Genomic DNA, 17610 nt, shown 5'->3' with positions numbered 1-17610 from the left:
AAGAAGTCTTTGGAGAGCTCAGAGGATGGCATGGTGGAGGCTCCAACAACATTGGAGAACCATCAGTGCCGGCTCCTATCGGTCCATTTAGTTCCATTGGTGTGGAATTTGAACCCAGAGCCAGCAAAGGACTTAAAGGACTGGGGATGTGCACTGTGTGAACGGCACATTTGGGTGGTATTCGTGATGCGCTCAAGGGTAACACTAGGAGAAAGGAACTGGGAGGTCTTAGACTCTCCTGGAAGGGGTCCAGGAGGAGTTATGGACGCTTGGCCTGAGGGATCCTAGCTGAGGGGAGGGGTATGTGAGACTGTGCCCCTAGTGTTTCCCTATTTACCTGTGCAGGACCAGGCTAGATGCCTGATCCACTTTAAATGCCTTAGAGAGAGTATGCTCAATAGGCAGGATCCTACAGGGCAGGTGGGACTTAGTTAGTATATCCAGAGACTGGGCCATAAGAGCTGGGATCCAGATGGGGATAAGCAGACCAGGCCAGGTCTCTGGGACAAAGGCAGCTCCTGTATACAACACTGAGCTGAGACAAAGCAACACACTGTAAGTAGAGTACACTTTTCTGAGAGGAAGACAGTCTATTATTGTGCATGTGTGAAGTTATAATAAAGATATAGGGGTAGATTTTCAAAGGGTTGCGCGCATAAGATACGCGCACAACCCCTGAAAACCTACCCCTGCCTCCACCTGCGCGCACCGAGCCTATCTTGCATAGGTTTGGCAGCGCGCACAAGCCCCGGGATGCATGTAAGTCCCGGGGCTCGAAAAAAAATGGGCATTCCGGGGGCGGGGCCGTGGGTGGGGTGCCGGCCCGGGGGCGTTCTGGGAGCGGGACGAGGCCTCCGGAAGAGCCACCGGGCCGGGGGATGGAGAGCCGGCGTGCGCGCAAGTTACGCCTGCCCGGAGGTAGTTGTAACTTATTCAATAAAGGTCTGGTGGGGGGTTTAGTTAGGGCTGGGGAGTGGGTTAGATAGGGGAAGGGAGGGGAAGGTGCGGGAGGGCGGAAGGAAAGTTCCCTCCGAGGCCGCTCCAATTTCGGAGCGGCCTTGGAGGGACGGAGGCAGGCGGCTCGTCGCACACAGGCTGCACAATTGTGCACCCCCCTGTGCATGCTGACACTGGATTTTATAACATGCGCACGGCAGCGCACGCACGTTATAAAATCAGGCGTAGATTTGTTCACGCCGGGTTACGCGAACAAATTTATGCCCACGCGCATGTTATAAAATCTGGCCCATACTGTTTTAAGAAGGCTGGAATCAGTCTAGTTTGTCTTCAGTTCTGTGGGAATCACCACTCATTCCCACAAACCTTTAATGCTGTAATAAATGAAGAGAAGGTGTGGTTGCTGAATAGTTAATGCTCTGACATACTAGCTCAGATACTGTAATGTTGAGGGGAGTTTATATGATGGCGCAGATACGTTAGTGTAAGAATCCCTATGATAGCTTATTCTCACCATTATAAATTAAAAATATATTTGGTTCCTTGTAGATGGGATAATGAGACACATTTAAGAGAAGGTTCATAAGCTGTAAAGCATAAAAATTAAATCTTGTAAAACACACCCCCAAAGAATTAGCCAGAATTTTTGCCAAATTGTTCATACCTAATTCGAGAGGGAAATAGGCGTATAAGCTACATAAGGTATTAGCTTTCTTGCCAAATCAGGTAACTGTCACACCTGCCTAATTCATAGAAAGGAAGATGCTGCTTAGATAAAGTTAACTATCTTAACCAAAGGATTACCAAGAAAATCAATACTTTTTTTAAATTAAATTTTGCCATGAAAACATCTAACCCAGGAGATTTGCTCGCTTTAATGAACCATTTGCTGATAGGATTTCTTATTCAGTAATTTTCTTCTTAAGTCTATTTTGCACCTCGGAAGATATAACTGGAAGTGGAATTTTGCCCAAATACCAATCAGTCTCCTCATCCTTAATATCCATATCCTTGGAGTACAGATCACTAAAAAACATTACAAACCTTTCACTAATTTTAGCGGTCATATATAAAAAAAAACACCTGTCTCATCTTTAATCCTAATTATTTGATTTTGGACCTGTACACTTTTCTACTTTTAGGCCAGAACTCTGTGTTGCGTCCGTCTGTTGTAGACGGCTGCGACTGCTCTGCCTTACTTCTTTTTCTCCCCTTTCTCTCTCTTTGGGCAAGATGGCTGCCTCCGGTGCCAAGTGCCATGGGGCGCAGCGTTTCCAAATCAGCATGGGCACCCCAATCCGCCATGCTTACTCCTGTGGCCTCCTAGGGCGCGAGCGCGCACATCTCCTTCGCTCAAATATACGTCATGGCAGGAACCTCGGGGGCGGCCCAACCGCATGACGTCAGTACCTCCGGGTATATCTAGCCTCCGCTTCTGCTACTACCTTGAGTTAGCAAGGACTTCGGTTTAAGCTACTCTGACTTCTCTAAGCGGCACACTTAGATGCTGCTTCACTCCAAGGGCCTCGCTCCAGCAGAAGCTCAAGATACCCGTTCTTCGGTGGTCTCTCGCTTCCAACTACCCTTCGGGGTCCTCTCTAACTAGACAACCGCTCCTCGGGTGTCTTTCTCTGTCTTCTACATTTCATATCGAACCATCGGGTACTCTCTCCTCGAGGGCCTACCAGCCATTATATCCTGCACCACGGACCTTCGGTCCCAACTTTACATCATCAGGAGGACTGCATCATTCCTGTGAGTACCTCTACGATCTGGTGCTCCAGCTCCACCCATCATCTGCAACGTTACCCGCACTGCAGGCTTCCACCTATCGAGAAACATCTGGGTGGGACTTCACTTCTGAGCCTGTTGAACGTACAGGCACTTCTTGGATCAGTGCCTTACCTTCCTGCTTTACCATCTACCTACAGCAGTACAATAAAGACTCTATCCATACTGTGTCTATCTGAGTTCAGCCTATCGCAGTGGTTCCCCACGGGACCCCTCCCCGTGTGCAGAGTCATCTCCATTGCGACCAAGGGTCCACAATGCCTCAAACACAACACTCTGCTATCAAATTTGAAAAAAGTATGTTTAGTAAAATCTAATTTGTATTTTAATCTCATCACCATAGAGAGCAGTAAGTCTTTGTCTTCAATTTTTTAAGAATTTAGGGATTCTGCTTTTCTTTGTGCAGCTATTCAAATTGACAAATTGAATCTGAAATCTTAATGCTCTCCAACTTTCTATTTAAACAATTTATAGACCGCTGATCCACCAATCTCAGTGGGTTACAATTTACATACAAAGTCAATTTAACATACAAGTTTATCAAAACATAAGCCATCACACAAGGAATCAATTTAACCTGAATGTCTGTGCAAAGGTGCCCTTTTGATAATTGAACTGAAGATATATTTGCAAGTCAGACCTCAGCTGCTCACATAATTCTGCATCATTCAATAAAGAATCATTCAACTTTCAAAAATGTCATCCAGTCTTTTTTTTTGTGTGTAAATGAACATTCAAACTCAATGGGAACATGATCAGATCATGCAGTAGAGCCTATATCAATGGAAATTTTCAGATAAACAGGATTTACTCAACAAACATGTTTATTCTTGAATTGGTATTTTGGGGCATAGAATAGAAAATAATATAACTTCTTAGTAGGATTATAAAGTCTCCAACTTCTGTTAACCCCAGGGAAGAGAGAAAAATGTAATCTTACATCTTTGTACCTTCAGACTCACCTCAGTATTTAGAGTGGCAGAGCATTCATGTTGTTAGTCAGCCCTGCAATCATTCGTCTCTCCAACAACTCAGTTTCCCCCGAAGCTACAAAGAGATCACCCTGATTAGTATTAGGACCCTACAAATTAGGAAGAGAAAGTTGTAGACCCAATCTTCAATTTGAAAAGGAAATATCTCCCCTCCCTATCACTTCTAACTTCCAGGTCATCAGTGAGTATATATTTTGAAATTATAATACCCAGTCCTCCATGTTTAGGCAGAAGCAAGTTAGAAGAAAAAAAATTAAGTGGAAATAAATGTATCCTCATTAGCTTCTCATCTTGTTTTATCAGTTGGGTTTACTGAATAAAAAACCCGAAGCACAAGACTCTCTTGCTTCCTCAAATAAAAGCTGATGTTTCATAGGTGAATTTAAATTTTATCATTTAAAGAAACCACTTTAAAACTAGTCGTCATAAAGTGAAACAAGAAAGTGCCCACAACACCTTATACCCCCAGCCAAATGTACCCCACTTCAAAAACACAATTAAACTCACCCACATCCCCATCCTGACTCCTACCATTCCCCCAACAACATCAGTATATCTCTAGCACACCAACTCTCTGAGGAAAATGACCCCCTCCCCCCATTACACTTACCATCACCCAAATATCTGAACAGCCAAAAAAAGAGAAAATTACAACATGTAACAAGGGTTTCACAAAAATATAAGGTAAGTGTAGAAACCAATATCACAAAATATTCAAAAACTCAAAATATAGAATACAAACAACTTTTAATTGAAGTATTAAAAACAAATTATTTAAAATCTAGCATTGACACAGTATCTTCAAAACATATTAACAGAAAAAGACTAAACATACAAACAAAATATTTTTAACAAAAAATCCATTTGTCTTCACCCAAACCATAAATATCAATACATATACCATCCCAGCTTTTATTTATTACTAAATACACCTTTTCCTTTTTCTAAAACCTACCCAAACTATGAAACATTCATACACATGAGCATAGTGGCCATAATGCACAATGGTGCACGGGCACCACTAACTTGAAAACGGGGTGGGCGTTGCACCACCAACTTGCAAAGCTATCACGTCTTCTCTGGCTCTCCTCCCAGAACATGTGCTGCCGCCACCTACCACTGCTGCTCCCTCTTTTAGCCGCACGCGTGCGCGGGAAAAGTTCTGCGCTCGCACAGGCATGCAGCTCTCTAAGCCGCATATGTGCACTTGTGCACAACTATACCTGCCACTGTGCACAACTCCTCTTTCCCCCCCCTACCCCCCCGGTGCAAGAAGCCTGGCAGGGCCGTATTGGAGCACATTCCACCACGACTCAGTGGTGAGGAGGATGGTGGGAGCTGTAGTGGATGACTGTGTGAGAACTTGTGTGTCTGTATCAGAACTTGTGTGAGAGCCTTTGGGTATGTATATATGTCTGTATGAGATCCTATGTGTGTGAGAGTCTGTGTCTCTGTTTAGAAGTCTGTATTGTTGTATCTGTGAGAGCCTATGCGCATGTGAACGTGTGCCTGTGAGAGTTTGTCACAAAGGCTCTCACAGGTATACACACACGCGCACACCCCCCCCCCCATTGTGTGTGAGAGGAATAGAGCCTGTGTGTGTGAGAGAAGGGAGTATATATGAAAGCATTGGCATGTATATATGAGAGGGAGAAAGAGTGTGTGTGAGTGTGGAAGAGAGAAGAGTTTTTTTGGCCCTACCTCCCCTAATGTATAGATCTCAGGGTAACTGGAAATCAAAAGATTCTAGGTAAGGAGAGCAGGAGAATTTTTAATCCTTATTCATGTTAATTATTGGGTGTAATTTGATGTTTCTTTTGTTTTTAAATATGTATATATTTTTTAATATTAAAACAGGATAGAGTTTGTTTTTTTCAGAGAAATAGTGTCTTCATTTGAAGACTACTGCCAGCTTTATGCTGCATCTTTAAGTGTGATTATTATTACTGTTTATGTTAGACTTTGCTGCATGTTTAAGATTTAATCAGTGTCTTAAATTGTTATATTGTTCCCTGCTCCAAAATTTGGAGGGTTAGATAAGAAATATTTGAAATAAATAAAATATCTCTTTCATGCCCTGATGAAATATTCATGCAATTGATATTGGGAAAGAAAAACCTGTGATTAATTTAATTATTGGATATTTTATTCATCAGATGTTTTGAAATATTTTATTGGTGTTTGGGAAATATTAGAAGAAATTTATGCAAGTTTTTTAAAATTATTGGATGTTCTGCTGTTTTGACATTCTTTTTATTAATATGGTTTTAATGTTATGAATGTTACATTTCTCCAATTTTTTTTTTTGCTTGATGTTTTGAGAGGAATGATTTTTTTTTTCCATTTTTGCACTCCATAATACAGTCAGGCTTGTGGTTTCCAGTTCAGTTTTTTGGCACATTTCTATTCTGTATTAGGTAAGGGTCTGTCTGCATTTTAAAGGTCCAGTTCTTTTGTAACTTTAATTCTTTTGTGAAAATGATGGTACTTATCACTGGCTTTTACGGCATTATGGTTTTCACTTCCTCATGTCTATTTTAAACAGAAGTTCACTGTTTATTAATTTCACTTGCATATAGAAAGCGGTTTTGAATGTTCTTGCAGAAAATATTTTTTCATTCTCATTTTATCGTAACTGCAGTTAATAGATTAGGTGATTATTTGAAGGGATTAGCTAACGTTCCCTTTAAGGATTGGGTTGCTGTGAGCATAAATTTGGTAGGTTATTTGCATCATAGAAAGTATTGCTTACAGGGTAATGTAGGAGGTATGTACTGTTTTCTAGGGCACATGGGAGCAAATTTTATGGTGCACCACCACCTTCAGCAGTCACCTTAGGCCCCTACTCATACATATATCAATGCCCCTTCCATCCATCAAATGCAACTTTCCCACATACACACAATACCTGCTATCTTAAAGAAATATATATATATAATTTAAAAAACCCTGAGTAGGTCAGCACTGCACCAATATACTTCAAATAATGAGCATGAGTTTTTTCAAGTAGTCAACACAAAACCACCAGCGCTGCAAAATATCTTAAATTCTCCACTGCTGCAGGTCACAGATGTTCAATACGATTGTGATGGATTTGCTAGGATCTTGGTTAGTCCCTGCGCAGAAAAGAACATATAGCATGGTTAGATAGGAGCTATTGGGAGGGAAAAAGTGGGCTGGAAAAAAGCTTAGATGGCTGCCAGTGGGACTACATTATCCAGAATTCCTGAAAACTAGCATTTGACAAAACAACAGCAATCAGCTGAAGCATGATAAATTAGCGGTTTGTCTGCTGTGGACTGGCACTTTAAGAGAGTTTTACTGACAATAGAGGCAGAGAGAAGAGCAGTGCCAGCCCCAGTGAGGAGGAACCATCTGATGATGATGATGATGATGATGATGATGAAGAACCAGAGCCTGTTTTATGGATAATTGCCAACATCTAAGCAAAGTTTCTTTTGGTTGCTATTAAGATAAGTTATTCTGTTACTGAATCAGGGCCCTTTTTGCACTGAGTGCGTGACAGAGGAATACATTCGAGATCCAGACCCTGTGTGAGAGTGGAGCAAGGAACAAAATGTAAAGTTTTGGATTTAAACTAAGCTGGGCAATATTATGATGGTTAGGGACTAGGAAGGTTATGTGGTGTTTAAAAGCTACCTTATTGTGTCATAAAACTCTATGGGTTAATTAAGTTAAACTGATTGGCCAGCACAGTTGAAAACTTTTCTTTTACTAAGTGATAGAAATGGGAAAAGCTGAACACCTATTAATTACTAAGATAGAGATTGTGATTTGTTTGTTTCTGTGAAGATGCTAAAATCAACTTGGGTAAATTTAGCTACTGTTATAAAGAAATAATACCTCCAGGTAGTGCATTTTTGTGTTACTGTTTTGAAGTTTAAAAGGATCTGGTGTGATAGCCAGAGAAAAGGAAAACTAGTAATTTATTCACTCCATAGAAGCACTGCTGGAAAAGCCGCAGTGTGAAAGTTTGTGCATTGAACCTCTGTAGAACACTAAAGACTTGCCTCAGATTTGTCAACCTTTTCCCCCCTAAGTAGGTTGAAGGGGAAATTTTAGTTAAAAGCCTTGTTCTTGTCTAATTCATGGTTGGAAGTGGAGAATGGTACAGGGGCACCACAGAGGATTAGCATCATTGTTAGCAATGAAGCAACAGCTAGTGAATGTTTTCTGTTTATAATGTTTAAAAGACAAAGAAGCCGATGTAATAAGACCTGCAGTAAAACAGGTGCTAGTTATGCCAGTTTTGATTACTGCGCATAGCTAAAGCAGACACTTGCGCGGGATGTAAAAAAATACTCAAATGATTTGTGCATAAATCCGTGCACAGTTGAAGAAACATGTGAACCTAAGCGTGGCAAGGCCCTATGTAATAAATAGCTGCATCTGTGCTGAAAAGCCACGCAAATAATCCACACATAAAAGCGAATGCTATTCTGTGACAGTATGACCCTGAAATGTATTTTTAATATTTTGAATAACTGTGCTGCAGAAAAAATGGCAAATATTTTCATGGGTGATAATTCACACTGGCATGAGAGAGGTGCTCAGTTGGCTGCAAATCTGAAGGATCGGGCGCCCAGAAAGGCACCTAGCTAATTATGAATCTGGCTGCTCGGGCGCCAAGAAGGCACTGTCACTTAACTCATCGCTTGACCGTGGTGGTATAAAAATCCACACTAGCATTACTGTGGCTCCCTGCAGTGCCTATGATTAGGTAATTGCCTCCTTTGCGTGCCTTCAGCATGCACTCGTGCAGAAAAAACTGCGGGTCAGTAAGTGTGTTTGTACGTGCTTTTTTTTTCCCGTGTACACAACTCTTATTACATCCCCATATAGGGCTTTGCATGAGGAAATGCATGAACAAATGCGTATGTGCATGCACAAATCTGCGGCAGCTTCATCTCACCTTATTACATCGGCCCCAAACTTAGGGACTCTCTGAAATGTTGCAACTGTTCTAAGTTTAATAAATCCTTACAAATGGAGTCTTAAGGAGTAGAAAGTTGTTATTGATAAGAATAATGTGGATTATATCAAGTGCTTTAAAGGATTAAATAATAAAATAAAACAAAGGTGGTTTCAAATTGTCTTGGGGGGTGGGGTGGGGTCCTTTCAAAGTCCCCCTGTCCAGATTGTGCTCACTACGGATGCGTCTAACCTGGGGTGGGGTGCCTCTGTAGAGGGGCTCCATACCCAGGGTTTGTGGTCCACCCAAGAAGCACAATGCCAGATCAACTTCCTGGAGCTCCATGTGATTTGATATGCGCACTGCGCATTCAGGGATCGGCCGATCAAAAAAAGTGGTCCTGATCCAGACTGGCAACCAGGTGGCAATGTGGTACATCAACAAACAGGGAGGTATGGGGTCGTTCCTCCTATGCCAGGAAGCCGTTCAGATCTGGACCTGGGCTCTGTTGTAGGGTATGGTGCTCCGAACCATGTGCCTGACTGGACAGAGAATGTGTTGGCAGACAGGCTGAGTCAGCCTTCTGGCCCCATGAGTGGATCCTGAAACAAGAAGCGGTGGATTCGATCTTTCACTGCTTGGGGACCCAGGACGTGGATCTGTTTGCATCCCCTGAAACAGGAAGGTGGATCAGTTCTGCTCCCTGCACAGGGGGGACAGCAAACCAGCCTCAGTTGCCTTTGCCCACTATTGGGGCAAAGGCCTTATGTATATATAACCTCCACTTCACCTGGTGCTGAAGACTCTCCTGAAGCTTCGACAGGACAGGGGAGCTATGATCCTCATAGCTCCTCACTGGCCGAGGCAGATCTGGTTTCCGCTCTTGCGGGATCTCTTCCTTTGGGAGCCGATCAATCTGGGGACCTCCCCAGACCTCCTCATTTAGGATGGGGGAACCCTGCACCATTCCCACCTCCAGGCCTGGTCTTTGATGGCCTGGATGTTGAGAAGTTGATTCTATAGCCCTTCAACCTCTCTGTGTCTCGAATCCTGGTGGCTTCCAGGAAGCCTTCCTCTAGAAAGTCTTATGGCCTGAAGTGGAAGAGGTTTTCTGTCTGTGAGCACTGCAGCATGGATCTGTTCTCAAGCTCTACACTGAAGCTTCTTGTTTACCTACCTCACCTTTTGGACGCTGGTTTAAAGACCAACTCCGTTAGGGTACACCCGAGTGTGGTCAGTGCCTACCACCAGGGTGTGGATGATTCGCCCATCTGTGTGCAACTCATTGTGGGGGGCTTTAAGAGGGGACTGCTTCAGTTGAAACTTTCCCTGCAGATTCCTGCTATGACCTGGGACCTCAATGTGGTGTTGGCTCAGCTCATGAAAGCTCCTTTCAAGCCTTTGCATTCTTGTGACCTCAAGTTTCTGTCCTAGAAGGTCATGTTTTTGGTTGCGGTCACATCAGCGCACAGAGTTGTTGAGCTTCAGGCCTCAATGACGTATCCATCCTACTCGAAGTTCTTCCATGATAGGGTGGTTCTGCACGCATACCCTAAGGTCCTGCCTAAGGTGGTGATGGATTTCCATCTTACCCAGTCAGTCATCTTACCCAACCTTTTTCCCAAGCCTCATTCACACCAGGGCGCACGGGCTGTGCACAGTCTGGATTGCAAGAGAGCCTTAGCCTTCTACTTGGAGACAACAGCAGGCTATAGGTAGTCTATGCAACTCTTCATCTCTTTTGACAGGAATAGATTAGGAGTTGCGGTTGCTTGTCAAACTGGCTGGCAGATTGCATCTCCTTCCATTATACTCAGGCGGGACTGCAGCTTGGGGGCCATGTCAAGGCTCATTTTGTCAGAGCCATGGCAACTTCAGTGGCCCACTTGAGAGCAGTCCCTGTGGACGAGATCTGCAAGGCTGTGATGTGGAGTTCACTTCATGCTTTTGCCTCTCACTACTGTCTGGCTGTCAGGGATGGCTGATGTGGTAGCAGCTTCGGCCAGTATGTCCTCCAGAATCTCTTTAAGCTCTAAAACCCAACTCTTCCTGCCTAGGACCTCTTTTTCGGGTTCAGGCTGTCTCCCTCTGTTAAAAGCAGCACCTGTGTTGTGCCCGTTGGCACCTGGTTATGTGTCTGTTGGTCTTGCTTGTAGTTCGAGAACAGCCTTTAGCTAGGGATTCACCCATGTGTGAGGACTTAGGAGAAAGAGTTGCTTACCTGTAACAGGTATTCTCCTAGGACAGCAGGATGTTAGTCCTCACAAAACCCATTCGTCACCTTGCAGAGTTGGGTTTTATTATGTTTATTATTTTATTTTTTTTGTAATTCTATGTTACAAGACTGAAGAGGGACCCTACATGAATATGTGGATGGTGGCATGCTGGGCATGCTCAGTGTGCCAGTCAAAGTTTCTAGAAACTTTGACATATATTTTCTGTGCAAGGCTCCAGCTGATGATGTCACCCATATGTGAGGACAAACATACTGCTGTCCTAGAAGAAAACCTGCTATAGGTAAGCAATTATGCTTTTCAAAATGCCAAATGTGCATTCTATGACTTCTATGTATCAGCAACTGATCACGGGAGAGAAATGAGAGAAAGTCATTGGTGGTTCAGTGTGGCAGTTAATTGGGGAATAGTCATTGGTGGTCCCATGTGGGGTCAGAATGAGTCCAGATGGAGTCACTGGTGATCCACCACAGGGTCGGGTCCAGATAAAGTCTGGAATAGTTCAGCCTAATGGGAACTTGCCTTGAGGATATGACCTCTGTCCATGGCTGCTGCATTCCGTGGTTTCGGAGTTGGATGATCTTGTCTCCTGGAGGAATTTGAGCAAGGGTCCTGTTTATTTCCTGTGTTGGGATATGACCTCTGTCCATGGCTGCTGCATTCCGTGGTTTCGGAGTTGGTTGATCTTGTCTCCTGGAGGAATTTGGGCAAGGGTCCTGTTTATTTCCTGTGTGGACTCAAGTCCCTTGTAGGACACAGACATTATCGGATGAAACTTTAACTTGATCAGCCAAAATACTAATTCCATCTCCTGGAATGTTTGAGGAAAGTATTCAGAACCCTTCAGTTTTTCCACATTCTGTTTCATTACAGCCTTATTCTGAAATGGATAATGTGCAAGTTTCATGTCCTCAGTTTACACACAATTGTCTCTTTTCCAAACTGAACAGCCCTAACTTGTTTAGCCTTTCCTCACATGTCCCTTATCATTTTGGTCACCCATCTCTGCACTTTCTCTAGTGCAACTATATCTTTTTTTAGATGTGGCAACCAGAATTACACACAGTATTCAAGTTGTGGTCTCACCACATTCACACTTGTCTGAATTTCAGTTATTTTCTTCTTAAGTATTTTCAACAGGGTTTATTTGCCCTGGGGAGTAAAATCTGAGACGAAATGATTATGTGGGTTGGAATGATTTATATAGCACTGTAATACAATATCTGAAAAACAACTTGGATGTTGAGAGGAAAACCTTGAAGTCTGAGGGCTGTTCTGCCAAGGCATTTTAGGGTTATTACTAAAGTCTATTATGCTATGCGGAGGTGTTTGCTTAGATGGTACAAAGGCAAACAAATTAGTGTCAGTTAAGACCTTGCCTAGAATTTTTTTTTTTCTGTATCATGGCCTAGACTCAGTTTGAGTGTCACTATGAGGCCTATGCAAAAAGCTGAGTGTTAAAACTGTCTGCAGAAAATCAGCGCACAATTTCCCAATGCTCAAGCTTAAACTCCTAATGCAGTAAGCTAATAGTATGCTAATGCATCAGGAGTTTAAAAAAAAAAAAAAAAAAAAGCACACATCAGAAAATGTATGCACAGACAACATGGTGTATGTGCATAAATCAGAAGATATTCGAAAGCCATTCAGACGGAATACTGAAAAGTTATACGTCAAAATGGCTAAACTAGCATATTTAAAGACTGATAAGTTGGGGACATTCCATAGGCAGATGGGAGATGTTTTGGGAAGGAGCAGATTTAGCCGCATAAGTAAATTTTCTATTTGGAGTTAGCCGGTTAACTTGTGCGGCTAACTCTGATTGTACCGCTGACCTGTCCTAAAGTTAAAAATAAATCAAAAGCAACATGTAGCTGCTCTATCGCTGCCAAACTATATTTTACTATGTTATTTGAAAACCCTGTTTGTGTGAATTCAAAAATTACTTAATAGACCTACACTCTGTGGAACAAAATTTCAAAAAATCTTTTCAAAGAGACATTTGAAAAATATATTTTTAAGGAGAGGGTGGAAGTTTCATATATAGTGTAGGTGACTCCGCACCAATGTGTAATTGGTTATAATCATCAACCACCACCACCTCCTATAGAACAAAACTTTTTTTTGAAAAATTTTTGTGAATTGAAATTGTAATCCCAAAACAATTCAAAAACATCCGCGGAGGTGTAAATGTTTACCTTTCCTCTAGGAAAGACCTAGTATGATCTTATAAAGTTACCAAGTTAGCTTAAGGCGGGTCCATAATAGACTTCCCTGTAGATGTTGGTGAGTCCTCAAAAGTTTGAAATCCAATCCAGACACAAACGGTTCGTGTTTCAGATGTAAATCTTTCTTCAGGGGAGTATCTTTTCTAATCTTCACCAACCTTGAAGAATTCTAACCTCGCCAAAAGTTGTAAAAGTTGTTCTTCATATCTGCCGTGGACTAAAGTTCTCTGTTCGCCGCGTCATGCTGGCTGTGTTCCTTTCCAAACCCCCGGAAGCAGTCGACTTCTCTGGTCTATGTGCGCATCTGGTAAGCTTTTGAGTCCGTGTGTACGGAGGCGGGTGTCCCTGCGCACTCCGCCTCGATTCCTTTGATTCTTTCTTTTCTTCAGAAGGGTCTCTCTAAGGGCCTCTCCTTCAGTTCTCTACGCATTCAAGTCTCTGCGCTCTGCTCTCTCCTGGGTCGGGTGGACGGTCATGCCTTAGCAGCTCACCCTGATGTGATTCGTTTCCTGAAGATTTGCAGTATGATCCATTGATCCTTCTAATGGTTTAATGGGCAACGGTGTCAATCGATGTTCTGAGGCTGTATGTGTCAAAGATGCTAGGGACTTATGACTGTATGGCGCCAATGAGGTCTATTATAAGAACATAAGAAAATGCCATACTGGGTCAGACCAAGGGTCCATCAAGCCCAGCATCCTGTTTCCAACAGTGGCCAATCCAGGCCATAAGAACCTGGCAAGTACCCAAAAACTAAGTCTATTATGAAGAAATTGGTCAGTGTGGGGGGTTGAACCCATGACCTTGGCATTATTAGCACCATACTCTAACCAGCTGAGCTAACTGACTTGTGTTTTGATGATGGCAATACACTTTTGTGTGTTGGCCTTTACTGTCAGGAGAGATACTTTAGAGGAACTGGTACTTCATTCTCTTCCTGGTGAGGCAAAAGGGCTTAATGTGACTTCTAGAAAACTTTTGAAGTTTCTCCAATTTCTAGGCACTGGACTGTTGTGTTTGCAGGGATATCCATCTGTAGTTGTAACAATTTGCTTGTTTGTGTCCAGACTGGAAACACAGTTTGAATTCATCCTTAATGGATATTTTCCTGCCACAAACAAGTCTTTAAATCCAATTACTGTGGCTTTTTTTCATGGTAGACATACTGAGAAGAAAACTTTGTTTGAAAAGGTAGCATTGAAAAATGCTGACTTGGGGGGGGGGCTGCTGAAGGCAGCAAGGTAAATTTAAAGATAGTTTTGAAATTTTTAAAGAAAAAAACAGAAGAGGTACATGTCTGCTAGTTCTGAGTAAAGTTTAAGAGGGACTGATGAGGCAATGCTTGAGCAAGAATTTCTTCACAAGCTTAGTAGAACAAAAGCTCTGCTAGCTATGATAGATGGATGTCACACACGTGTTATGGCAAATTCAGCCCTGTGTATAAACAGAAAATCTTTACTGTAATATTCCTTCACTTTTAACCTAGCCTTACCTCACTGTCATGTACTATAATATAATCCACTTCACCGTAATGTAACCCCCTTGACCTAATCCTTTGAGGTGGTTGACCAGCCACAGAAACCAGAATATTTATTTATTTTATTTTATTTAAAATCTTTTCTATACCGTGACTAAGTTAAATACCATCGCAATGGTTTACATGTTGGCACATAAATTAAGGTGATTGAGTGCGTACTATAGTACATTTTAACAGGTGCCGCAAAAGGTTCGGTTACAATATATAAAAAAAATAAGTAATCAATTGAAAAGTGAAGTAGGTCATGCCCAGGTGTGTCTTTACGGTACTAATCACTGGTAAAATTCTTATTCTCTGTATTTTACAATTATGTTTGTGGTGATATAGCGTTGCACATTCTGAGAGTAGTGCAGTGTTTTGGTGCTCTTCTGCCTCTTCCTGTATTTTTTTCTATTCTCCGGTCTCTTTATAGTATGCTTGTTTAAAAAGCCATGTTTTTAAACTTTTCTTAAAGGTTTTGAGATCATTTTGTAATCTGATCTCTTCCGGCATTGCATTCCAGAGGGTGGAGCCTGCTAAGGATAGAGCCCTCTCTCTCACTTGTGTTAGTCTTGCTGTCTTTACTGAAGGAATGGTTAAGAGTGCTTTATTCGCTGAACGAAGGTTTCTGTGTGGGACGTGTACTCTTAGTGCTGTGTTTAACCAGTCAGCTTTTTCATCATGTATTAGTTTATGTATGGTACATAAGGCTTTGTATTTTATTCTTTGTTCAATGGGTAACCAATGTAATTCCGCTAGGGTTTCAGTTATATGGTCTCTCCTTTTTTTTCCGGTTAGTATTCTAGCTGCTGTGTTTTGAAGTATTTGTAGGGGTCTTAGAGTTGTACTTGGGAGTCCTAGTAAAAGTGCATTACAGTAGTCCGTGCTGGAGAAAATTAGAGCCTGATGTACTGTTCTGAAATTAGTTGGTGTTAGTAGTGGTTTTAGTTTTCTGAGGGTCATGAGTTTTGCATAGCCTTCTTTTACTTTTAGCGATATGTGTTGTTTTAGATTTATTTCTGGGTCCATTATTATTCCAAGGTTCTGTACTTTTTCGGCTAGTTCAATTTTTTGGCTGTTTTTGAGTATTAATGGTGTTTGAATGATCTTGATATTTTTCCGTTCCTGGTGCAGAAATTCTGTTTTTTCAATGTTGATCAAAAGCTCCATTTGGTTCAGTAGTTGTTTTATAATGTCTAGGTACATGTTAGCTAGGTTTAACATTTTCTCTATTGTGTCCTCGATTGGTAGAAGTAGTTGAATATCGTCAGGTATATGTAATGTGTGATTCCAAGTCCTGCTAGTAGATGGCAAAGGGGGAGCATGTTTATGTTAAAGAGGGTTGCGGATAGGGCTGATCCCTGTGGTACTTCTGTTTCGAGGTTTACTTTCTCGGATAATACGTTGTTGATCTGAACTTGAAAGAATCTATTATTTAGATATGAACTGAACCATATTCTGCTTAAAACATAAGGAAATTAAAAAAAAAAAAAACCCTATCCTTTTTTTGTCTGCAATTCCTATCATTAAACATAATTGGACCTTTAAGAGCTGTAGACTCAACCGTAGGAAATTAAACCTCAGATGAGACTTCAGGGATTAATTTTTTATTCCACACATTCCTAATTTTTTTTATTTAGCATTTTCCCAACTGCTATTATAGAAAAGAAATTTGCATAATATTAGTGACTTCACATATATTAAGAAAAATGTTTTGAATTTCCTAAAATATTTCAAAGAAATCTAAGGGGAAGATGAATGTTCCACATATTTCTTTGGGGGGTTTTTCATTCATTTTAATGTTTATGGACAACTAAAATATGGTTCTTTGTGTTTTTCTTCCATTATATCCAAATGTAGGCTCAACAGAAATGAGTATCACAGTTTTTTGTTTCTACCGGATCTAAGTTGGCATAATTGGGGAAAATTAAGAGTTAAAGCTTTCCTATATCATGCAGAATGAAGGAGAATTCCTAGTAGTTGTGGAAATAGCATTTAAAACTGAAGTACTACCAAACATATTTGTAATTCAGTCATCAATTACTAGAACAAATCATATTATCAAGAGTCCTCTTTTACTATGGCTTTAAGTAGATTGGGATTCTATTTTTTTTGCACATGAAGATGGTAACTCTTAAACAGCCACATGGGTATACATATTCCTGCTTATGTGAATGGACACGGCCATTTTATAGCATATGCGTGTACATGGGTGCACAATTTTCGATAGTCGCGCACTTGTGCGCTCAAATGGTGGCTCTGCTGCGTGAGTGGGGTTTTTTAAATCGATACGCAAGCCAACACAATTACCGGTTTTCCCAGTTTCCCAGGTAAAGACTCCCGACTTCCTAATAACTCAGTTAACCTTCCTCCCTTTTACCTTATTAGCCCTGACTATTCAAACCATGAATTTATTTTAAAACTTACTGTGTAACTTTACTTCTGCTATGGATATTATGTAAGGGACTGCTGCATGTGCTTGTGCATGTAAATATTTATGTGCACATTTTCAGGTCTCCTTCCCAGAATGCCCATGCCCCGCCCCTTTTTTCCTTATTGATTTGTGTGCATACCGGGAGATAAGCGTGCACTGAGGTGCTTCTTAAGATACGTGTAGCGTATAATAAGCTTTTAAAATTCACCGTTAAGAGCATTTTGCTAATATCACTCTAATACATTGTAAATTTGAATACAGTATGTACTGCTGAAGAGTGAATCCAGGGAAAGGTCATTTGGAAAAGTGGCATGGCCACAGTAAAATGTGCAAAACTTTTGCCTTAAAGAAATGTAATCTTAAAAGCTAGACCCTTTTTGCAATGAACTGATGAAGGGAGCATAACTTTTGAAAAATAGTGAAGAATGTATTTATCCAGTAAGAAGGCAGCATGTGTAACTTGTTTGACCTTGTATTTGCAAAAATAAAGTGTACCAACATGGCAGCCACACTGTTATGAAAAGA

General features: G+C 41.4%; 1 protein-coding gene across 16 annotated transcripts in view; it reads left to right on the top strand.

Annotated features, from left to right (window-relative positions):
• The window catches only part of ZNF618 (zinc finger protein 618), a 638793-nt gene that overhangs the window by 202241 nt on the left and 418942 nt on the right, over positions 1-17610 (top strand). The window lies entirely within an intron of this gene.

Source organism: Rhinatrema bivittatum, chromosome 8 (assembly GCF_901001135.1).
Source record: "Rhinatrema bivittatum chromosome 8, aRhiBiv1.1, whole genome shotgun sequence".
In the NCBI taxonomy this organism is placed as follows: domain Eukaryota; kingdom Metazoa; phylum Chordata; class Amphibia; order Gymnophiona; family Rhinatrematidae; genus Rhinatrema; species Rhinatrema bivittatum.
The sequence above is the reverse complement of the archived record's forward strand: the minus strand, read 5'-3'. Positions and strand labels throughout refer to the sequence as shown.